The 24,508-nt window shown below is 41.1% G+C and overlaps 1 protein-coding gene across 3 annotated transcripts in view; it reads right to left on the reverse strand.

The window, feature by feature from the left end:
* Positions 1-24,508, reverse strand: part of STON1 (stonin 1) — a 69,070-nt gene that overhangs the window by 39,183 nt on the left and 5,379 nt on the right. The window contains exons 1-2 of one of the 3 annotated variants that reach the window (XM_081593752.1): positions 17,523-17,568; positions 8,150-8,217 (exon numbers count right to left, since the gene is read on the reverse strand). The exons of 1 other annotated variant lie outside the window; for it this stretch is intronic. The gene's annotated coding sequence lies outside the window, so the exon portion shown is untranslated. Of the gene's footprint in view, positions 1-8,149; positions 8,218-17,522; positions 17,569-24,508 lie in introns of those variants that run through there. One more of the 3 variants, XM_081593751.1, reaches the window with a different exon arrangement.

Genomic DNA, 24,508 nt, shown 5'->3' on the forward strand with positions numbered 1-24,508 from the left:
CTTCCCAGGAAGCCGAGTCTCCATCAAAGCATCCACCCTGATCTAGACAGCCTTAGCAGGGGCTTCACCATCTGGAATCAGCCTTGCTCAGTTTGTTGTGCCCAGTTCCCAGGGCTCAAGGCAGTAGAACCTGATATGTCCTTTACAGGGGCAGGCACAAGACTTAGAGAAGCTCAGCTCATGGTCACAGTATAGGCCATGGGGGTAGGGAAGGGGACATGAGCTGTGAGCTGAGTTGCATATTCTGGCCCTGGGAGCTTGGGAGTAGGAACCTTCCTTTACTGTAGGAGGACCCAGATTGGTGGCACAGTGACCCCAGCCCTCTCACCCACAACCACTTTACCAAGGAAAGCAGCCTATTCTTCCTGTGGCACTGTTCCATTTGGCCACTCAACTAGGGTGCTGGACACTAGGTCAGGATGAACCAGAACATGAATGCTAATTCCAAATCTAAGAAGATGTCTTGTACCTGACTTGAACAGGGAGTGCCATCCTATAAATGCCCATATAAAGAGTTTAATTAAAGGGCTCAAACTGCATTTCAACTTTGCATTTAGGTTTTCCAGCCTCTCAAGATAAAATGAAACCTTGGTTAATAACCACAAAGGTGTTTTTCTCTATTTCTCTTTAAAGCATATTAGAACTTTGAAGGTTAGGAATTGCTTACCATGTGCAAAGCAGTTATAAGTACTGTACCAGTAACAACTCAGAAAACATGAATTTGGGACTTGGCTCAGTTTCTAAGTAACTGTAGTGCTAAGTCACTTCAGTCGTGTCCAACTCTGTACAACCCTAGGGACTATAGCCCGCCAGGCTCCTCTGTCCATGGGGATTCTCCAGGCAAGAATATTGAAGTAAGTTGCCCTGCCCCTCTCCAGGGGATCTCCTTGACCCAGGGATCAAACCCACATCTCTTGCATTGGCAGGTGGGTTCTTTACCCCTAGCACCACCTGGGAAGCCCCAAGTCACTGTAGGAATTTGAGCAAACCAATGACCCTCTTTGGACCTCAGTTTCCTAATTCATGAACAGAGGAAAAGATTATGTATCCCCATAGTTTGTTTATGTGCATTAATAAGAATAAACATATGTGAGATATACAGAGATATATAGAAAGATATAGACACAAAAACACACATATATGGGGTCTTCATAAGAAAAACTGTAACTATGTAAGAGATTTACTTATGTTTAGTAGGTGCTTACTGATACCTGCTGAATAAATGGCAGAATAAAGCAAGGTTGCAACAAGACTCACATTTGGTGTAAGCAGATTGTCCTTCACACTTTGGACTTGTCAGTTAGCGCATTGACCAGATCCTAGAAAGCCACCTCTTTCCCTATGTCTCAACAACTGACACCCTAGCCTGCATGCTTCCTCCCAGCAGGCTTTATATTCTCCCAATCCACTCGGATGGACGTGGCCTGATCTCCAGGGCCAGAATCTGCCCCTAGCCCCTTCCTCAGACCCCTGGGCCCAGATCTCACCTCCAAACATAGCATGAGGCTATTTCTTAAGCCAATTGAAAAACCCAGAACCCTAGGTTGCCACTATGGTCTCTACTGCCTTTGGTACCAGAGAGAAACAAATCACACCCTTTCCCTGATTTTCCAGAAGCATAAACACAAGGAAAATTTGTGGACCAGGAACCAGGGTGTCTGCTCAGGGCCTCCTCCCGACATCTCGGGCCTGGACTCCACCTGTGACCTTCACCTGTAAAGTAAGGCTCACAGGTGGTCTCCCACCTCAAGGGACTTTGAGGAGCATCACATACCTGAAAGTTTCTTTGAAAAAAATATGAAGCACTCGACAAGTTCTTTGGCTCTGGTCATGCTTGTTAGTTTATTTCAGTGTGTTTGCAGACTATGAGTCTCTAGAGGCCTGAGATTAGTCCCTGGGTAAATTTCTTTTGGTTCAGTGACCACACACACAGAGAGAAAAATCTGAAGCTCTTTGTGACTCCAGTGGTATTAGCAAATGCAGTGTGATCTCTGGACAGTGGCTAGGGCTGGGACAGAAGTCAGGAAGCCCGGTTCCAGTAAATTAAGCACATCACTTAACCTCTCTGGGCATTTTTCCTCATATGCACAATGGAGCTGACAAGCCACCCACATTCCTATTCACCAGTATACCAGGAGACCAAAGAATTTGAAAAGAAAAACACTGCACAAATAGAAACGCCATAGTATACAGCAGGCATAGAGAGCTGAGAAAGAAGAGATGAAAAAGAAAAAAGAAAGGGGAAAACAAACACCAGAAAGAGAAAGCATCTAGGGTGAAATGTGAGGCTCTTGAGATGGCAAGGATGGAGTCCCATGGAAGAGCCCAATGAAGAAAGTTTCCCCCAAGCTTGAGATGAGAAGGTTAACCACAGAGACATCTGAAATGTACCTTCTGGGTGGAAGGAAATGAAGTCTGTGCATCATTTGAGGTGGCACAGGATACAACAGAAGCCGAGGCTCGCTGCTGCTCACTCTTACAGCTCAACACAGAGCGAAAAGGTAGATGAGAACTTAAGAGGCCTCCTACCTTTTATAATTGTGGAATGTCACCAGAGAGGTCCTGGCCAGGCCACATCCTGGCACAGGAGGTCCCATCCAGGGTGCTCATTTTAAGGAGGACATTCAAAAACGATCAGCCCAAAGGCTGGTCACCAACTAATAGTGATAGGGTGTGCTGAGATCAGATCACAAAAAGAATGGCTACAAAATCTGAAAGTGTTGCCCTAAATAAGACCTGGGGAAGACACAAAAAGCAAAGAGCCTCTTAGAATCAGAAAAGAAAAAAAAAAAAAAAAACTTTAAACATCTTCCAGTCCAATCTTCAGAAAAGAGAAATCTCTAGTACCACATCTCTGCTGAGGAATTATGCAGCTGCTGTGGAAACTTGCAGTAATGGAGACCTTATTACTTTATAAGTGAGTTCATCACATTATCATTTGGACAGAATTAAACTCTTCTCTCTCCTATTAACTCTAAATTAACCTCCTCCTGGCTTCCATCAATGTTCTGAGAGGGACACAGACTAAGTGTAAATACTTCTTCACCTACTTATTCTTCAAACAACTGAAGACAGTTGGTCTTGATGACCTGTACTAGGTTGTCCCATAGCCTCTCCAGCCAGGGGCACATTTTTAGCACATCCCTGAAAGCACGTCATTCAGCCCGTCAGTACTTCTTTCCTGGTTATCTCCAGCCAGCTGTGATCTCAGACTGCCATCGGACACTGACAGCTGCCCCTGCTTTGCTTAGGGCATCTCATCCTGGCCAGGAACGCTAGCTCTGTGTTGCCTTTACAACTAGGTCTTTTCCTTCTGCCATTGTTGGGGCAAACACTGGGCCACCTCATGGTCTCAGCTCCCTACCTAGTGCCCAGGGCTTGTCATGAACATGTTCCATGATAAGGCCAAAAAATGTGAGTCCCAAATTCATGCCACTTAATGGAAAGCAACTGGTCATTTGATTTTAGGCCTTCTGATAAAGAGAAATCTAGAATGTTCAATCGGCATTAAATATCTTTTCTAACAACTCATTTGACAAATGAGCAAATAGAGGCCCAACCAGGCAAAGTGATGCTCTCATAGTTGAAAAGATGAACATGAAAAAAAAAAAAGATGAACATGAACTCTCATCTTTGGTTTTCCAGGCCTACGTTTCTACTGCAATTGAGAGGACGTGAGGCTACAGTGCAGCTCAGAGTACATTTTGGAGCAAATTTTCCATAATGTGTATCTGCATTCATTCTTTCTTTGATTCAACAGACATTTACTGAGTACCTATAATGTGCTCTGTAAATATCCCAGTAAGATTTGAAGTAAGCTTCCATAGGGATTTACATCTCGGCGTGTGTGTACACACAGCGTGTGTATGTGAATGAGTTAATTCTTTCATGCATGCACGTATTCACTCAACAACATGATAACTAAGCACCCTTAACACTATGCTAAACGCTGGTGCAAGTGAAACAGTCACAGTACATTACCCCAGGGCAGTCTCTGTCCAGCAGGGACAATTCTCAAATGTCATGTCAATGTGATAAAGCCCAGTACAGGTTGTTTCAGTATTTAATTAAGCCAGATGCTTCATTAAGATTGGTGCCAGAGATGGTGGCAGTGTCCGTAACTGTGGCAGGAGGAATAAAGCTGCTGGTATTGGTGGTTTGAAAAGGCCTTAGGAAGAGTGGGGCTTCTGAACTGGGTCTTGATGGAGGATATGAATTTATCAGACAGAACAGAACAGAAAGAGGTGAGGGTGTGTGCAAAGATGGAGAGGCAGGAAAGAACCTGATCCCATAGGTAGGTGAGTTAATGTGGGTGATAGCGCAAAACAGGCAGATAGGTCAGTAAGGTACAAAAGCCCCACTGTATCATACTAAGGAGCTTGATTCTATCCTAAAGGCAACAGGATTCAGTGAAAGAATTTAGAGAGAGAATAAACAGGATCAGGTAAGAATTTTAGAAAGAAAGTTCTGACAGTGGAGGATGGACTGGAAGGTGGTGGGGCCAGAGACAGAGAAACCAGACGGGAAGCTATTGGTAGCAATCCAGGTTGAACCTGAGGGTTCCTGCCTACACACACACAATTTTAAAGGCTGAAACATTAGAAGAGAGAAGAGACTGTTTTCATGTACATCTCTCCTGGCCACCAAAATTTTGCAGAACCACAGCACCTTCACCATTTTCCATAGTGACATGGTGGTCCCAGAAGAGTGATGTCAGCCACAGCATCACCACCAATCCTGGTGTGTAGGAGCCTCCAAGAGAAGTAAGTTATGGCTGCATGCAAGAGCCACAACTACCAAAAGTGGGTGGGGATGGACCAGCCCTAAACAAAGTAAAGTCAGGGTCCTAGAAGGAGGAGTAAGTCAGGTTAGAGGAATGCAACAAATCGGAAACAAGACAAACAGAAGTTCCAAGAGGGAAGGGTTAAAGGAACCAGTTCTCCATGGGAACAGGGAATGAAGAACACAGAGGAGGAAATCAATACAAGAGCCAGCACCTGTCTCATCTGGTCTCCGCAGGCAGGATGCAGTTCAGGGAGACTACTCAGCACCCTTGTGGGAATCTGGGAAAGGTGTCCCCTCTTTCTAGACCAACAAGAAGGCCACAAGCAGCAGCATCTGCAGCCCCGTTCTCACCCTCAGCTGGTGAGAGCCTGCATGCACACAGATGGGCATGCTGAATGGATAAGCAGGAACATCTGGGTGGAGAAGGGATCGTGTGGGGATGAGGCAAATCTTGACAAGGCGGGAGCTGTTTGAGTCGCTAAACCCCATCAGGAAGAGTACAGAGTCATTCTCACTCGGAGTTTAGAGTCAAAGATGAATAAGAAGAGGAAGGTGAAAAACCTAAACAATTTCCTTCCTTATGAGGGAAAAAAATGCTCATCTAGGCAAGTCTCAGCCTTCTTGGAGTTGGAAGATTCTGAGATGATCACCCAGTTCCTGTGATAAGTCACTTCAGTTGTGTACGATTTTGTGCAACCCCATGGACTACATGTAGCTACCAGGCTCCTCTGTCCATGGAATTCTCCAGGCAAGAATGCTGGAGTGGGTTGCCATTTCCTTCTCCAGGGGATCTTTCCAACCCTGAGACAGAACTTGTGTCTCTTATATCTCCTGCATTGGCAGGCAGGTTCTTTACCACTAGCGCCACCTGGGAAGTCCTAGGAACCCAGTTTCTAGGTAAGTCCAATCAGTTCCTAGGAAAGTCCAATTGCTATTCCCCATGCCCCTGGAAAATTTTTCTGAACATCCGAACACCCGACCAATCCTGTGCTCCTTAGAAAGACCCCAACTAGTCACCTTCCAGTGAAGCCACAACGAGCAGCAGCACCGGGGACTTTCACAAAATTGAAGGGGCTCTGCTTTAAATCACAGACTAGCAACAGGCCTGGAGTTGCACTAGTAGGGGTTCTCAGTTGTGAAGATTTGAGATTAAAACATTTCTCTATGTTTGCATTAATGCTAAACTGAGGCCGACAAAAGCAGGGTTTGTCACATCAATTACCATCTTCCACAGCCTCCAAGTTGGCCCTGAATATGAGTTACCATGAGCTAGGGAGGAAAAGCCTTCAGAGGGGTGATCAGAGGCCAATATGTCAGCCCCAACTCTGAATTTCTGGGCCACGGCTGTTTTAAATTAAGATTCTCAGTGCCGCTTTCACCAGACTCTTGGCTTAGCTCTGCAATGGAAAAGTTATTTTTGTGCTCTGAGCCACAGATATTTATACGGAAGCATATTCATAATTCCAATTATGTTTTGTTTTCATGATGCTCTTTTCTTCTACTTAAAAACAATCATAGCTATCATGATTATTATTTCTGATAAGACACATAAAAAAGCTCTGGGCCAAGTACAGATTCCACAGGACCCAGATAAATGATTGTTGCAAACAGGCAGATTCTATATCTTGTGAAATCCTTAAGAAATAATTTCAGTCTATACACTATGATGGCCTTCTTCTTTGTCAGTTCCCTATGCCTACCTGCTCCTCAATCACTCAGGGCCTTCATGATCTCTCTTGGGAAAACCCAGTCCCAGAAGTAGTTCTGATATTTATTCCTTATGTATGCTCTCTGAGGTCTTTGCATTTAAAATGTTATATTCAAAAATGAAATGAAAGGTTTTTATCTCTTTAAAGAACAGGAGCACCAACAAGTAAAGGAAAGAGATATTTCTGGTTAAGAGAGGCATAGATCTTAAGTAGTAACATAGTTATTCTATAAAAAGGTTGATCTAGGACTTCCCTGGTGGTCCAGTGGCTTCGACTCTGTGTTCTCAAGGCAGGGTTTGATGCCTGGTTAGGGAACTAGATCCCACGTGTAGCACAACTTAAAGAGCCTGCATGCCACAATGAAGATGGAAGATCCTACATGCCGCAACTAAGACCCAGTGCAGGCAAATAAACGAATAAATAAAAATAATTTAAAAAAAACCCAACCCCATTCCCTGCTACCCTACTACATAAATGTACCTATATTTTTAAGTTGGACTATAGGTTGGGCTATGAAGAGGTGGTACAGATGCAGAATAAAAATGGTGGAAATTCATCCAAGAGAAATCTAAACTGATTACCAAGAAAACACAATATATTAAGAGATGTACCCATGGCCTCTCCCTGGAGGTCTCTCTGATCAGAACTACTGAAGCACAATCCTGGTTTGGTAGAACCAGTTCAGAAGGGAGATGATGGGAGGAGACTAACATGTGTGAGCATTAACATATCCCAAGCACTTGGCCCATATTATTTCTTGTTTATCTCACTTAATCTTCAGAACAACCTTGTGAGGTAGGGTTTATTATCACTATTTTATGGAAAAGGAAACTTAGCCTCAGAGAAGTTAAGTACTTGCCCAAAGCAAGTTACTTTAGGTAAGTTACTTAACATCTATGGTCTGAATGTTTGGGTCTCTCCAACATTCATGTCAAAACCCTAACCTCCAAGATGATGGTATTAGGAGGTGGGGCCTTTGGGAGGTGTTTAGGTCACCAAAGTGGAGTCCTCATGATGAGGATTCTTATATAAGAAGTCCTAGAGAGCAAGCTTACCCTTTCTACCATGTGACCACACAGGGGTTGGCTGACTGCAAATTAACAATATTGTGATAGTTTCGGGTGCACAGCAGAGCTACTCAGCCATACATATACATGTAACCGTTTTCCCCCACCTCCCCTCCCATCCTTGTTGGTTATCCATTTTAAATATAGCAGTATTTAATCTATTTTTTTTAATGCAGTAATATTTGTTGTTACAGTTTTGTTCAGTGTTTTGAAGTGTTTGGATTGGAAGGGTTAATTCAGGGAATTCTGCTCCATGTTATGTGGCAACCTGGATAGGAGGGGAGGTGGGGGAAAATGTATATGTACGGCTGAGTAGCTCTGCTATTTACCTGAAACTATCACAACATCATTAATCTGCTATACTCCAATATAAAATTAAAAGTTTAAAAAAAGAGATAAAATAGAAATCTCCAGATAACAGAAATAAAGAGGGAAGTCAAAGTGGATCTGAAACCAAGGGGCTTATGGAACAATCCAGACCAGTTAGAAGCCTGAATGGCGAGGGGCTGAGACTTTAATGACATGCATGCAGTGGGGGGGGTCTTGTAATGGCCACCTGATGCCAGGAGCTGTCGCTGACGTACTTACATAAAGCTGAAGGTCAAAAACGTCTGCTCTGTAAGTGACACAGTTCTAGAAGAACATCACTTGCCAATCTGAGGAAACCACAAGAAAGCTTGTTATGTGCTTGGGCAAAGAGTAGAAAATGAGTGACCTTAAAAAAATCTGAAATCCAGGCTTGCACCACAATGCAGGGACAAGTTTAAATGCGTACTTTCAGGCTGTACAGGGCCTGTATGCCAAGACATTAACAAAAAGGTAAATTTGGGAATGGGCAAAACCCAGATTAGACCAGCAGAAGCAAATGTGAAACTGCTTTATAAGGATATGCTAGCAATCCTGAGGTAGGTAGGATTTCTATGAAAAACAACTCTTGATGAAGATGTAACACACAAGAGAAAATTAATCATCATTTAAAAAATTCAAAAGCAGAAATAACAAATAATCTAAAAATTTGCTTAAAATATTGAAAAGTAGAAAAAGGGCTAGAAATTAAAAAATTAAAAGGCAAAGAGATAATGTTTTTAAAAACCGGTAGATATCAAGTAACCAAATAGAAATTCTAGAAATAAAAACATATCGACATTAAATTTCAAAAAAGAAACAAGGGGTGGATTGAACAATAGACCAAATGCAGTTAAAAAAATTAATAAACTGGAAAATGGAACTGAAAAAGTCACTCAGAATAAAGTTAAGATAAAGAGATACAGTTAATTCTTGAGCAATATGGGTTTGAACTGTGAAGGTCCACTTACGTGCAGATTTTTTTCAATAATAAATACTACATGGTCCTCGATTGAATTTGGGGGATGTGGAATCACAGATTTAGACGAACTGTAGATATAAAAGAACTGCATCTATGAAGGGCCAACTATAAATTATACACAGATTTTCAATTGCACAGAGGGTCAGTACTTCTAACTCAAATTGTTCAAGGGTCAACTATAGTTAAGAAAGGGAAACTTCAGATGAAGAAAACATAGAAGGTAAAATCAGAAGTTCAACACTTGCCTAATGGGTATTTCAGGGAAGACTGGAGTGTATACGGGACTCAAAATCAGAGTAGGGGCTTTTGTCTCTTATGTTCATTTCTATATCTCTAGAACTTGGAAGCATTCCTGATACATGGTAAGTGCTCAATAATTATTTTAAAATAAATTTGTAGAGGAAGCAACTGAGAAACCTTTAGATATAAAAACAGAGATGTGACTTCAGATTAACAAGTGTACAGAATTCCAAGTAGAATATATAGAAACAGATTATATCTGGACACATTATAATAAAAGGGCACAACATGAAAGACAAAAAAGAGAAGACTGAAAGGTTCCAAGAGAGAAAAGAGATTACCTGCAAAAGAATGGCAGACCAAAAAGAGATTTTTCATTAGGAACAATTGAGACAAAAAGACAGTGGAGTAATGTTACAAAATGCTGAGGGGAAAATATCTACTTAGAATTCTATACCTTGATAAATTATCTTTCAAGAGGGCCATGAATAAAGACATTTTCAAAACAATACCAAAGCTACCCACAAGATTGGAGTATTACAACTTTAGACCTTCAGTGAAAAAATTATCAGTATGAAGAAAATGATCACAGGAGTAAGGAATGGTATGCAAGAGGCAATGTTGAGATAAGAAATTGGTAAAGTTAGGAGGGAGGTGGAGGGAGATTCAAGAGGAGGGTATACGTGTATAATTATGGTTAATTCACGTTTTTGTATGGTAGAAGCCAACACAACATCGTAAAGCATTATCCTCCAATTTAAAACAATAAAATAAAATCACACCAGTGGAAAAAAGAAATTGGTAAAGTTAAATAAATTTTGACTATAAAAAAGAAAAAAAAAGTAGAAATAACAATGATGACTAATTTCAGGAATGGGGAGAGGACCATAAATGATATGGGATTAAAACAGGAGACTACAATAACCAGAAGATGGGAAGGACCATAAATGATATGGGATTAAAACAGGAGACTACAATAACCAGAAGATGGGAAGAGAGGCCAGTCAGATTTAAAGGCATCTAAGGCCACTGTACTGATGAGAGGAAATAGAGAAATCAACTTTAGACTTTGTTAAATGGACACAATGTTAAAAATTTAAGAATAACTGCTAAAAGAATACAAGTAGAATTTTGTCTTTCAAAACATTTGACAGAAGAAAACTAGAAATATACAAAACTTGACCAATCCAAAGAAAACTATGAAAAGAAGTATAAAAGAAGCAGCCAAAAAATGCTAAATGGGAAAAACAAAAACTTAAGATGGCAGAAAGAGGCCAAATATATACTGATTACAAAGAATGTAAAAGTTTACATTTGATTATTAAAAGGATTTTCAGGCTATCAAAAAATAAAAAATGAAGCTACACATAAAAACTATTTCTACGATCAACAGTTAAGGCAAAATTATAGACAGAAGCTAATATGAAAGGATACAGAAGACATAAAAAATAATAACCAAGAGGAAGTAGGTATAGCAACATTAATATCAGACAAAATAGAATTTCTGCCAAAAGCATCAATAGACAAAACAAAGAAATGTACATAACATGATAAATTCACCCTGGAGAAATAACAATCATGAATTTGCATAAACACTAATGGATTACAAGGGGAAACTGACAAATCCACAGAGTGGAAGATTTTAACATTCCCTTCTCTGAGACTGAAGAGAACTCGGAAAACAGGCAAAAGAAAATCAGGAAGAACATGGAAAATTTGAAAAATACACTTAATAAACACACTTGATGCAGAATGCTGCATCCACCAAGCAGGGAATATATTTTTCTTTTAAAGCATACATGATGTATTCAGAAGAACTGTTCATGTAACTGGACACAAAGGATGGCTACTATACAAACCATGCTGTCTTTTCATGATGCAACTAGAAGTCAACAATAATTTAAACAAAGTTTAAAAAAAGTTTTTTTTAAGTTGAAAATTGAAAATTAAATACATACGTTCAAAAGAAAATAAAAAATGTACAAAAAATTTAGAGCCAAGTTGTATTGAATGTACACATACCAAAACCTGCATGATGTGGCTAAAGCAATATGTAGAGCTAACTTTATAGCTTTAAAATACATTTCATTATTTTTTTTTTTTGCCATGCCAGTGGCTTGCAGGATCTCAGTTCTCTGCCCAGGGATTGAACTTGGCAGTCCAAGTTCAAGTCCTAACCACTTGAAAGCACAACTAGCCTACCAGGGAATTCCATAAAATGGATGTATTAAAAAACAAAAATATAAAAGAGCTAGGAGTCAACTGAAGTAGCTAGAAATGGAAAGAAGAAATAATACAAATAAGAGGAAATAAAAAGATATGAAAAATGAAAAGTATAGAAAATGAAGAAGCTGGTTATATCAAAAGATTAATTAAACTTCTATATTAACTTTTGAGATGGCACAAATAAACAGTATTAAGAACTAAGAAGAGAATATATCTTAAAAGTCAACATTTAAAAAACAATAAAAGAAAATTATGAATAAATTTATGCTAGTAAATTTGAGAACACATGAAATGGATCATCTAAACAAATTATCAAAACTGAATCAAAAATAAATAGATCAAACTTATCAAAATCATTTATGAAACTAACTTGTCAAAAACTTGACACACATACCCTGGCTAAGCAATTATTTTACAATGAGTTTTACCAAACTTTTAAGAAACAGGCAGTCTTTATCTCTCACAAACTGCTTAAGAAAAATACATATGAAAAAGTTTCCCAACTTATTTCATGGAGCTAATATAAACTTGATACCAAACAATGTAAGAACAATGTTTTTCAAAAAAGAAAATTATAGACAATTGTTTCACTTAATAAACAGTTGCAAAAATCTAAATAAGATACTAGTAAATGATATTCCATAGAATAAAATATATCTGTATATGTGTGTGTGTGTATATATATACATATATACATATATATGTATGTTTCAAAGTCATGGCCATCATCAACTCAATGGACATGAGTTTGAGCAAACTCCAGGAGCTAGAAAAGGGCAGAGAAACCTGGTGTGCTGCAGTTCATGGGGTCACAAAGAGTCGGATACAACTGAGCGACTGAACAGAAAATCTCAAAGTAATTAAATATATTCATACTATCACATTATAACATGAAGAAAGAAAATTACATCACCTCACATAATTTACACAAAACATTAAGGCATTACATAAAATCAACACTCAGTCATGATAAAATGTGAAAAAGTCCTTACTTCAATAAAAAATATCTACTGAAACCTTAAGCAAACTTCATGATTCATGGAGAAACATTAAAAGCACTCGCTAAAGACAGTAAGAAGACAAGGGTGCTCACCATCACTGTTACTATTAAATACTGTCCTGGAGGGTCTACCCAATCCAACAAGACAATAACAAGATATGGTTATAAGGAGTCAAAAGAAAAAAATCATTATTATTCTGTGATTGTCTACCTAGAAAATTCAAGAATACCTGCCTAAGAAACAATTAGAGACTTCAACTGGGATGATCAATACAAGATCAAAATTCAAAAATCAGGAATGTTTCTATGGGCCAGCAAATAATCAATTTTAAAGTATAATTCAAAAAAGATATAATTTATAATACACACAAAACATATCAGAAATAGGAAATGGTTAAAACAAAATCTGTGTAAAAACATTTACACATTTACAGGGGAAGTCACCTGAATAAAAGGAGAAGATGAATATTGTAAAGGTATCAGTTCTCTTGAATAAAAATTAAATGAAATCAACAAAAATCCCAACATGATTTTTAACCTGTGTTCAATGAGACAAACTAATATTTATATGAACTAGTAAAGTCCAAGAAAGCCAAGAAATATTGAAAAAATATAAAAGTAACTGTAATAGCTAACAATTATTGTGTGCTTCCTTATATGGCAGGCACAATTCTAACATTCTGCATATATTATCCTTAAAGTGGATACTATTATCTATTTTATAGACAAGAGAGACTGAGAGAAATTAGGAAACGTGCCCAAGGTTACTTGGTATACTTAGGAGTAGCAACAGACAAAAGAAGACAATGATGTCATATATTCTGAATTCTGAAAGGAAATAATTGTGAGTCTAGAATTCCACACTCAGTCAAACTCTCATTTGTAAGAGCAAAATAAAGATACTTTCAGGAATACAAATATTTTAAAGTTTATTAAAGACTTTCCATGAAAGAACCTCTTAATTTCCATTGACATGAACTCAGAAGGAGGGAGTGGGTTATCAGAAGTAGCAGCCTCCAAATTGCATTGGATAAACAAAACAAAACAATATAAAGTAGGTGAGAAAAGTGGAACTAAGTATCCATAGGAAACAGAAGGTACAGGCCATGAAGTCTGATGCCTATGCTACAACAAAGGCCATTAAGTGGGCTCTGTGCTTCTTTTTGGCCGAATCAGAAATGGGAAACATCAATGAAAGGATTCACAGCATCCACAAGACAAAACAGACAAGTTGTTCACAAGAACCATTCCTAGCACTGGGACCACAAAGACATTTCTCCAATGCTCAAATGGATACAAGATCTGGGACTTGTCCATCTTAGTCCAAGTATGATAATTTAGGAAAGAGGTCCTTGACTCTTACAATATTTTTTCAACAAGAAAGTGATATAGAAGCATTAGCCTGTCAGAAATCTCTTCCTGGAAGAATAAAAGAGAGAAAGCCTCCTACATAAGGTGTGGTATTTGAATGACTAGGTGTTTTGGAAAAGCTCATCTTCAGGTACATTCCAGGAAGAGGATAGTAAGGTGACCTCTGGGAGCCTGGCTGCCTGTGAGGGCACATGGTGATTCAGGATGTGGGCTTCTTTCCCAGAGCTATCCCCAGAATATTTCCATTTCCACTAAACTGGTTCATCTGCCAGTGCATGGGAGCATTTCCAGGCTTCCAAAAAGTATTTTGTGTTTGTTATTGTGTTTTCACAGTAATAAACATCAAGAAGCAATCCCAACATTCCATATAACACATAGATAAGATAAATGGAAATCAGGCATCTTTCTCTGGGCCTTCCTACCCACCTCACTCCCCTGACAATGTCAAGAAAAATGAATGCCAATCATTAATTTGTCAATTTCTAAAAATCCTTCCTTCTACCAGGCAGTGTAGACATAATTTGCTGATCTTTAAAAATCTTGCCTTCTATCAGGACTGCTCTAGAATTCCATGGTGTTCCTGGATTCCCAGGAAGCCTCAGAGGAATTCTGGATTATTTCTCATTAGATACAGCTGGCTCCCAAGGGAAGATGAGCGACCCGGGGCTAAGTCAGGAGCAACTCCCAAGGACTTCCAAAGACAAGCAACAGTGGGAAGTGGATGAGATGGGAGACAAGGGCATTTTCCAATTAATGAAAATATCAGTTCTTACTAAACCACAAATTACTTTGCCTTCCTTTTCTATTTTTTTCTTATAATTAAGATAACAATAATAATACATGTGCAGGTAGAAGGTACACAACAGTGACTGAGATTAAAAGACTCTGGTCACTGACCTGATTTCAAGTTTTGATTCTAGCACATAGAATCAAGGCTATGCAACCTTGGCAAGTTTCCCCTCAGATTCTAGTTTCTGAATCTTATATCATGAGAATAACAGTACTTACCTCTAAAGCATTAATGTGAAATACCATATGTATGCGCTTCATACTCAATAAATGTTAGCTATTACTATTGCAAAACAGTTGAGAAACACAGGCAAGCACAAAGAAAATCAAAAGTACCTGTAATCCCACCATCCATTTCCATGCATATCATTCCAGTATTTTGGGGGTGTATTTTCAGAGTAAGATACAAAGCTTTCTATTTCATAACTTGAAATAAAATTCCTTTCAAAATTTAACAAAATACCCTGAGCATGTTAATATAATTTGGTATCCTTGTACACATGATTTTACAAGGTCACATCGTATTCCTTTAGCTTATTTTTCTTAAAGTAAATAAGAAGTAAAAATAACCCCTTCCCATCTTCCTCCTCTGCACTTTCCACACTCCATCTATCTCCAACTCATCTGGCCAGTCAGATGACAAGTGGCTACTTTCTACTGGCTAACTGGGGATGTAGCCTTCATCTTGCCATCCAGACCACCTGCTCCTTCAGTCAGGGACTGCCAGCCTTCATTATATCCTCATCATTCAGAGCAGCCTATCTGGGGCTGCACAACAAACACTCGTAAACAATGGCAAACCACTCAGCTCAACAAGATTTCATGAGTTGGTACAAAAGTTGAACAAGGCAGAAAGGTGATTTCTCTCCAAACAGTATTAGGTTGACTTCTCAGGCATTAAATACACTATTAAAAATTCCCAGGAAGAGGAAGAAACTGAAGATTATTATCTAAGCTCATTGTTTTTAAGTACCAGGGTCAAACAAGTTCAAAACGTTCAAGGGTTTTCTTTTTGAATGGAAGTCACAATGCTGCCTTACCAATAACATTTTGAAACCACAGTAAAACCTTACTAATTCATACTAATGGGGAGCTACCACACTCAATCAGCACAGAAAAATGAATTACACCCTTTTTATTTTATAAATTTATTTATTTTAGTTGGGGACTAATTACTTTACAATATTGTAATAGTTTTTGCCATACAAACAAGTTTCTTTCTAATGAAATTCATGTTTTGAAATCTTTCTGAATAGCTCAATACCTTAACCTATTTTGATGGACTGTTCTGAATCTGATCTAATACATTTGTTACAATCACATTTATTATCTGCATAGAAACAGGAATGGCTGAAGTTCTTGAGAAGTACCTTCTCTCTAAAAACAGTAAAAGTTCAACACTCCCTACAGTCCTGTTTGTACAGCTCACTCCTTAGGAAAGCTTTCTCTTCCTTGGTCTTGTGGTAGCAAACCCCAGCTCAGGCTGCTCCCCTCTCAGCCCCGTGGCAAGTGGGCAGAAGTTAGTAATATCAACCCAGATCAATCCCTTAAACAAAATCTGAAAACCTCCAGATTCCAGGCTTGACCAGACCCATCTGAGAATTAACAAATTCCCTCTAAGCACCCAGAGAACTGAGCCTGTCATGGAAACACTGATTCAACCCTAATGAGAACAGACATAAAAACCACACAAATGAACTAAACAGTCCTCTACCCAATCAGAGTCAAATTGAAGCCAACAGCCTGAGGATTAAAAGAAGCGAGGTTGTTTTTTCTGTTTGAGGTCCTGCTCATTTTCACCTCTTCCACTGCCTCGTTTTCACAACTCCTGTTTATGAGAAGTTGGGAGAGGGCTGGAGAGGAGGGAAGAAAAATGCAGGGTGAGTAGCCAGGCTGGGGAATGCCAACAGTGTGGTTTATGTCAGGCAAATTAAAACTTCTAGCCTGGGGGAGGCTGTAAGAGTCTGTTTGGGGTTGTCCGAAAATAAGCGCCAGTGAACTCTCAACTCCCACTAAAACAGTTAAGCACAGAATGAAGTCTTTACTTTCTAAAGACCAGGTTCTGCACAATATTTTTTAGCAAGCACTCTTTTTCTCTATTTTCTTGTTTTATTATTATTATTTCCCGTTTCTTTCAGAATTAGAAAGGTTAATTAAATGAAGTTATTATTGGGAGAAAAGAAGAGAGGTTTAAAAAAAACAAAGGTGCCCAACAGAAACAGTAAAATTCCAAGAAGGAATATATTTTAATTTCCCTTTGGACATGCAACGCACAATGTGCGGGGCCAGGGGACCCAACATCAAACTCCAGTTAAAGTCACTCCTGCAGGAACTCTTTGAGCAAGAGTGAAGACCCCTGTGGCTGTGACTCCCTGGCCTGGGTAATCGCCTTCTGGGACTGGAGGGGACACCAGGCTGGCGCTACCAGCCTGTGGGCCAGGAGCCTCCCAGGGAAAGGTTGGAGGGCGGGCGGCGGCGGGGGAGAAAGTCGCTGCACCAGTAACGGGAGCCAAGAAAAAGGAAAGTGCGAGTCCTGGGGTTGGGGGGACGCTGAGCCCCTGGAGGGATGGAGGACCGGGGCAGGTGACCGCGCGCTGAGAGGCTGGGACCGAACGGGTTTGTTTGGATGAACACCCGTCCCTCCCTCCTCCCCCTAACCCCCCCGGAACGGAGTCGAGATTCTTTTCTTTGCTGCTTGAGTTTTCTTTCTCTTAAGAGCCGGACCTCGGTCTCGGCAGCCGCCGCAGAGCCGAGGAGCGGAGGGGAAGCCGGGTGGGGCCCAGTCAGTGCGGGCCCTGCGCTCTGGGGACAGCGAGAGCCGCGGCGGGGAGAAGAGGCACCCGGCGGGGCGCCGGACCGGTGCGGGAGATGCCCGCGTCCCGCGGCGCCGACTGCGCCCCCACTCCCGCCTCCCCGTCCTCAGACTTTCCGGGTAAACCGGGGCTGGCCCGCCCGGGAGAGGGGGCTCCCCGTGCCTCCCAGTCGGTGCCCTGGGGGAGGTCACTCACCCGCAGCGCGGCTGGGGTTCCGACTCTGGCCGCCGCCAGCCACCTCGGAGAGAGGAGCAGGGGGAGGAGGAGGGAGACACAGAGGAGAGGCGAGGAGGGGGCGGAGAAGGCGGCCCCGAGCGGCCGGAGCGGAGGGCCGGGGGCGTGGCCACTCCGCGGACGCTCTCCCGCCCCGCCCCGCCCCACCCCCTGCTCCGCCCCGCTTCCCTCCTCACTCCTTTCCCGCTCTGGATCCCCCAAAGTTTTTCTCCATTCTCTTCCCCGCACCCGCCCCTCGTATCTTTCTTCCGAGTCTCCAGCTCCCCACAAGTCGGGGAGAGGTTACTCCCTCCAGCAAACGTGGGCGGGGTGCGAGGAGGTGTGTGAGTTACCTTTAGAAGTCCCTGGAAGCCAAAGCATGGGGCCTTTGGCAGTCTGAAACTATCCCTCGCCCTCTAGAATCTTGTCCTACATCTAGGATCTAGGATCTTGACCTTCGGGGTGGTGGGATGATTGGGGCGGGACATGGAGGGGGTGGGGAGGGCGGCGGTGGGGGAGAGGGGTGAGGTGACTTGGGGGTCATGCTTTCCACGTTGCTTCATTGGGCTTTGGGGTTTTGTTTCCTCTTGTGATTACAACTGAAGATTTTTGGGTTTTTTGCCTTCTTAAAAATTTTAAGTATAACTGATGTACCATATTATTTTAGTTTCAGATATACAGCATAGTGATTCAGTATTTTTACAGATTATATCCCATTAAAAGTTATTAGAAAATAATTTCTGTAATTCCCTGTGGGATACAGTATAACCTTGTTGCTTATCTATTTTTTACATAGTAGTTTGTCTCTCTTAATCCCACACCTTTAATTTACCCGTCCCTTCCCCTCTTCTCTCTGGTAATCACTACTTTGTTTTCATGAGTCTGTTTCTGATTTGCTATCTACATTCCTTTGCATTATTCTGTAGGTTCAACATGTAAGTGATATCATACAGTATTTGTCATTTTCTGACATTTCACTGTGTAAAATATTCCCTAGGTCCATCCATATTGCTGCAAATGGCAGATTTTCATTCTTATGTGTATACACACACACATACATGTTGTTGTTGCCGTTCAGTCACTAAGTTGTGTCCGACTCTGCGGCCCCATGAACTGCAGCGTGCCAGGCTTCCCTGACCTTCACTATCTGCCAGTTTGCTCAGATTCATGTCCAATGATTCAGTGATGCCATACAACCATCTCATCCTCTGTTGCCCCCTTCTCCTGACTTCAATCTTTCCCAGCATCAGATCTTTTCCAATGAGTCAGTTCTTTGCATCCGGTGGCCAAAGTATAGTCCTTCCGATGAATATTCAGTGTTGATTTCCTTTAGGATTGACTGGTTTGTTCTCCTTGCAGTCCAAGGGATTCCCTAGAGTTTTCTCCAGCACTACAATTCAAAAGCATCAATTCTTCGGCACTCAGCCTTCTTTATGATCCAACTCTCACATCTGTACATTACTACTGGAAAAACTATAACTTTGACTATATGGACCTTTGTCGGCAAAGTGATGTCTTTGCTTTTCAGTACGCTGTCTAGGTTTGTCATAGTTTTCTTTCAAGGAGCAAGCATCTTTTCATTTTGTGGCTGCAGTCACTGTCCACAGTGATTTTGGAACCTAAGAAAATAAAATATGCCACTGTTTCCATTTTTTCCCCATCTATCTGGCATGAAGTGAGGGGATGATGCCATGATCTTAGTTTTTTGAATGTTAAATTTGAAGCCAGCTTTTTAATTCTTTCACCCTCATCAAGAGACTCTTCAGTTACTCTTCACTTTCTCCCATTAAGAGTGGTGGTATCTGCATATCTGAAGTTGTTGATATTTCTCCCTGCAATCTTGATTTCAGCTTGAGATTCATCCAGCCCGGCATTTCACATGATGTACTCCACATAGAAGTTAAATAAGCAGGGTGACAAGCTACAACCTTGATGTACTCCTTTCTCAGTTTGGAACCAGTCCATTGTTCCATGTCCAGTTCTAACTGTTGCTTCTTGTCCTGCATATAGGTTTCTCAGGAGGCAGGTAAAGGTGGTCTGGTATTCCCATCTAAGAATTTTTCACAGTTTGTTGTGATCTTCACAGTCAAAGGCTTTAGTGTAGTCTATATATTTATATCTCACCATATCTTCTTTATCCATTCGTCTGTTGATGGACACTGGGCTGAGTCCATATCTTGACTAAGAATTATTTTTGAAGCCTCTGGTGAATGCCTCCTCTTTTCCCCTAAGGTGAGACCAACCTTCAGAGGCTAAGATGGAACCCCACCTTCCAGGGCCCATCAATAGGCCCATTAAGAGAAAGAGGAGGACAGAGATGCCTAGTGAAAGGCCAGGCTGTGTGGATGCGGCAGGAGGCCACCTGCAGAACGTAGAAGAGGAGAGTCGTCCTCCGAGGAAAGGTTAGAGGCTGACATTTAGTCCTTGATCCATCACTTGCAAGCAGGTGACTCTGGGCAAGTCACTTGACATCTGAATCTCTTCCACAAGTGTAGCTACCTCACTGGAAAAAAGAAGATTCACTTAAGAGACACCCAACTCCAGGATGGGAGACTTGGGTGGACTTTGAACAGACTCAGAAGGTGAGAAAAGAGGGCATTCCAGGCCCTGGGACATGGAGCTTTGGAGGCTGGCAAGGCTGGAAATCTTAGGAAAGGTGGGATATATTTGGATTAGAAGGTGGAACTAGATATAAAGAAGGAAATGGGAAATTCATGAAAGTTTTTAAGCAAAGGAATATTTTCACTGTATATATACATATACATATATACAAAAATATAATTCACTTTGGTATCCCTAGAGCCTGGCACACAGTAGGCACCCAGTAAATCTTTGTGGGCTCATAATGGTGATTGACGAATATTGATTTAATGGTCTGAAAAATGAACTACCTGGGAAGAGAGGGCTTGGGTCAAGGAGAGGAGCTAGGAGGCCCTAGTGAGTATCTTGACTTGAAATGCAGTGCCTGGGTGATAGAGAGGAAATGAGGGAATTCTGATCAAACACTTCCTTGTGTTTGCACAGTAGTGTGATTTTCTTTTTAATGCTGTTTAAAGTGTAGTCTTGTGTTTGACCTCGGAATTCCTTAGTAAAATGGCAAAGATAATCAGTATCCTATTCAACCAGCAGCCAGTGGTTAGAACCTGTGCTGAGGGCTTTGAGGAAGAAAAGGACATATTCAGAGAGGGCACAGGAGTGCCTCAAGTCACACAGCTGGGATCTGTTTAGGAGACATTTAGTTTCAGATCAAATTTCTAATTGTGCTTAAGCTTAAGACACCCTAGGCAAACAGAAAAAAGATATCAGGTCCTCCTCATAGTCCCTGTCCTCCAGCTACCATCCCTGTGATGATCAAGGGTTGAGGGAGAAAAAGGAGTCTAAAACATAGGAAGACAAATGACTGGTAACTTTTCAGAGACTCTTTTATGGAATCAGACAGGTACTGGGCCCAAGCCAGCCCCAGTGCCCAGACAGGTACTGGGCCCAAGCCTTCTGGTAAGGAGCTGAGCGAAGTGCAGAACAAGGACAAAGGAAGAGGGAGGCAGAAGAAAAGAAAAGAGATGTTAACAGTCCCGGGAAAAGTTACATGATGGCAACACAAAGCAGAAAAAAACATGATAAAATATCATCAGCCCTTCTGAATGCAAGAAAACTTCTGAGGGGAAGAGTGGGGATATGAAACAAGATTAAATAATGAAGCTAAGTGGTGATTACTTCATGATCTGAGAAAAGACAATCTAAGTATAAACAAGAGATGTCTTGACTCCAGGCATTCTGGCTGAAATCCCAAACTGAAATTCCTGTGTCTAGCCATTGGGCCATCCAAGAGACCAGCCCATCACAGAAAATGCCACAGCTGACAGCTAGAGAAAGGAACCAATACATTAGACAAACCACTAATTACCATTGCGCTTAAACAGAGTCCTGAGTTCACCTTTTAAATTCCACCTTCTTTTTAATTCCAAGCATTATGGTCTTGATTAGTAGGTAGCCCACCCAGTGAAAGAGATCTTTTTTGAAAACTTTGACACTTCTGCAAAGCAAATAGGCCCATAATCTTCTAAAGGGCAAATACAGTTGACTGAAAACCATTTATCTTTTGCAAGGGACAGGCCCTCCTCTTCTGTGTGACACAGCATGGCCCAAAAGGTTGCCATTTTCAGGAATGCAGATTTATTTCTTGTAACACTTCCACGTGGGTATTTTCAAAGGACCCTTTCTGGCAGTGTCTGTTTGTATCAAAATCTGGTGGTAAACAGCTCAGTCTGGCCTAAATAGCCAGGTGACCACAGCTGTTCATGGCCAGCTGTGACCTCATTTTCCTCCAGTTCCTGTCCCTTTCTTTGCTCTTCAGTAGAGAGACCCTCAGGCTATATTATTCTTTTCATTAGCAGGTTTCCCTTTCCTGGCAGCCTTTTATAGAACCCATTTAGAATTTCCACACTGTTTAACAACAGTTCCCAAGTTGTCTATAAATATGATCTAGAAGATTAACTTGGAATTCCTCAAATCTCGAATTAGCTGAAGCTGTCAGGATCAATTAATATAAATTCAAACCAGCTTTTGGAAATGGCCCAATGTGAAAGGGGACTTTGTTGGAAAGTGAGGACTTCAGATCTAGGACAATCTTAGCCCTAAATGCTTGATAAGAACATCCCTCTCTAAAAACTTTACAACAGTCGGTCTGCTTATATTACAACATTCATTCAAGATAAAGTAAAGCCTTGTGGAAGACGGTATTAAAAAAAATTAACCACTGATGGCTTCAACAGCAGTGAAAAATAAACAGAAAAAAAAATACACACCATTTTAGGTACATGATACATTCTGGACTGATGTTTTTAAACAACTTTATCCATGAGGAAACTGAAATACTCTTTCAAAAGCAATTTCCAGAGAAAAATTAAAAGCGTACATCCTCACTGAGAATGCCAAATGAAGTCAATAATACATAGAGGAATGATCACTTAATCAACTCAGAATGGCCTCAGACTGGCTATCCTTTCTTCTGGAGATAGGACACCCATAGGTATGGCTTGAGCTCCAGTTTTATAGAGTACTTCGGCCTGCTTCCTAATATGTATCCAATTAACATTAACTGAACACCTACTGTGTACAAGACATTCTGCTAGGCACTGTCAGAGAGTAAGTATAAGGCATGGTTCCCGCTTCACGGCACCTGTAGCCGTTCAGGGAGATGGCATGCGTGAGATGTGTCGACAACACAGCAGAAGAGGTACCCTAAGGAAATATAGGGAAGCTGAAAAATTCAGAAATGTTTTTTCAATAAGTTCGGAAAATTCCATCTCTTCCAGGAAGCAATGAATGATGAAAGTCCTTTCTTGTTTTTTTGCTCCTACGTGAACTTCAGCCAACTGGGTCCCTACTCTGTGCCTGGACTGAGAATTATCTCTCATTTTTCACTTTCCAGGTTTTAAGGGAAAATATTTTTCAGCCTCTAAGTGAGATAGTAAGCAACATTTTTTTTGTTAGTTAACGGAACCATGTTTTTCCTATTCTTGGACCTATGAGGTATTACCCACTGGTGTTACCCACCAGCTATCCCACTGGTGTTTGGGAAGCAGTGGGGCCACTGAGGGAGCAGAGATCATTTAAAACAATACAAAGGATTTAAGTGGGGGAGGTGTCTTTTGAGGTGCCTACACTTACAAGCTAGACAATAATAGCCTTTAGCATGTTTTTTGGAGAAGGAAATGGCAACCCACTCCAGTATTCTTGCCTAGAGAATCCTGTGGACAGAGGAGCCTGGTGAGCTGCTGTCCATGGGGTCGCACAGAGTCGGACACAACTGAAGCGACTTAGCGTGTATGCATGCATTGGAGAAGGCAATGGCAACCCACTCCAGTGTTCTTGCCTGGAGAATCCCAGGGACAGAGGAGCGTGGTGGGCTGCCGTCTATGGGGTCGCACAGAGTCGGACACGACTGAAGCGACTTAGCAGCAGCAGCATGTTTCCACCCAGGAATCAATTCTTCTGATCCTCTCTTTACAAAAACAGGTATTCTAATCCTGCTCTATGACTTTTTCTTTCAAAGATTTGGAAGAGATGTAATGGGTTTTCCTGCTCTAATGCTCTGATTGCCAGTTAGTTTCCTATTTTGGAGCTAATTACCAAACTGCTTAAAAATGTATAGCACAGGCAAAACTTACTGACAAGCTTTCCATTTATCGCCACAGTGTCTGAGAACGTGGCCCTTAGCCGAGAACAGAAGCTTCTCTTCTGTCCCAAGACAGACTATTCCTTGTCAGTGTGGCCCTGCCAGATGGTTTCTTAGCCTTCATCAACCAAGTTGCTATCTCCAGCCTTTTAAGAGCTGGGAACAACTTCCAGGGTCAATGCTGCATAGAACAAAACTATAAACTGCTCATTTTTCTGTCTGAGGGTTTTTATGATGAAGAAAGCTTTAATTCATGATCATTTGGAGAGAACCTTTTGCTCCAACATTGTTGTTGGCTTTCTCAGCTAATTGGTTCCTCATTTTGTTTTTTTCTCTCACATTTTTGTTTGGAAATAGTGCAGCTGAATTTTTGTTTTGTTTTAGTGGCTAATGAACTTGGAAAATGGTTGTGTTGCTAAAAAGTATCTGTTAGCATAACTGATGGAGTTAAGCCTCTTCCCGAAAGCAGTGGAGAATCCAGTTTTATTTATCAGCTTTGAAAAGTGAGCAGTATTGCTTATAACAAGCATAATGGGGGGTGGTGTGTAAAAATGACATAACATAATACATGCTATTTATCACTGTTGCTCAAGCTGAACCTGGAGCATCTTCTCCCTTCACCCAGGCCTGCTACAGAACAGAATGTGAACAGTGCCCCCTGGAGCTGTGCAGCCAGCAAACCTACACCCCCGCCCCTACTTCATATTAAAGAGCCTCTTTTTCTCATTTGGAATTTCTTATAATCCCAATGTTTACTGAAAACATGTATCATATATATGCATGCAAAAAG

This window comes from Giraffa tippelskirchi, chromosome 4 (genome assembly GCF_054371585.1).
Source record: "Giraffa tippelskirchi isolate mGirTip1 chromosome 4, T2T-mGirTip1v1.2.pri, whole genome shotgun sequence".
NCBI lineage: Eukaryota > Metazoa > Chordata > Mammalia > Artiodactyla > Giraffidae > Giraffa > Giraffa tippelskirchi.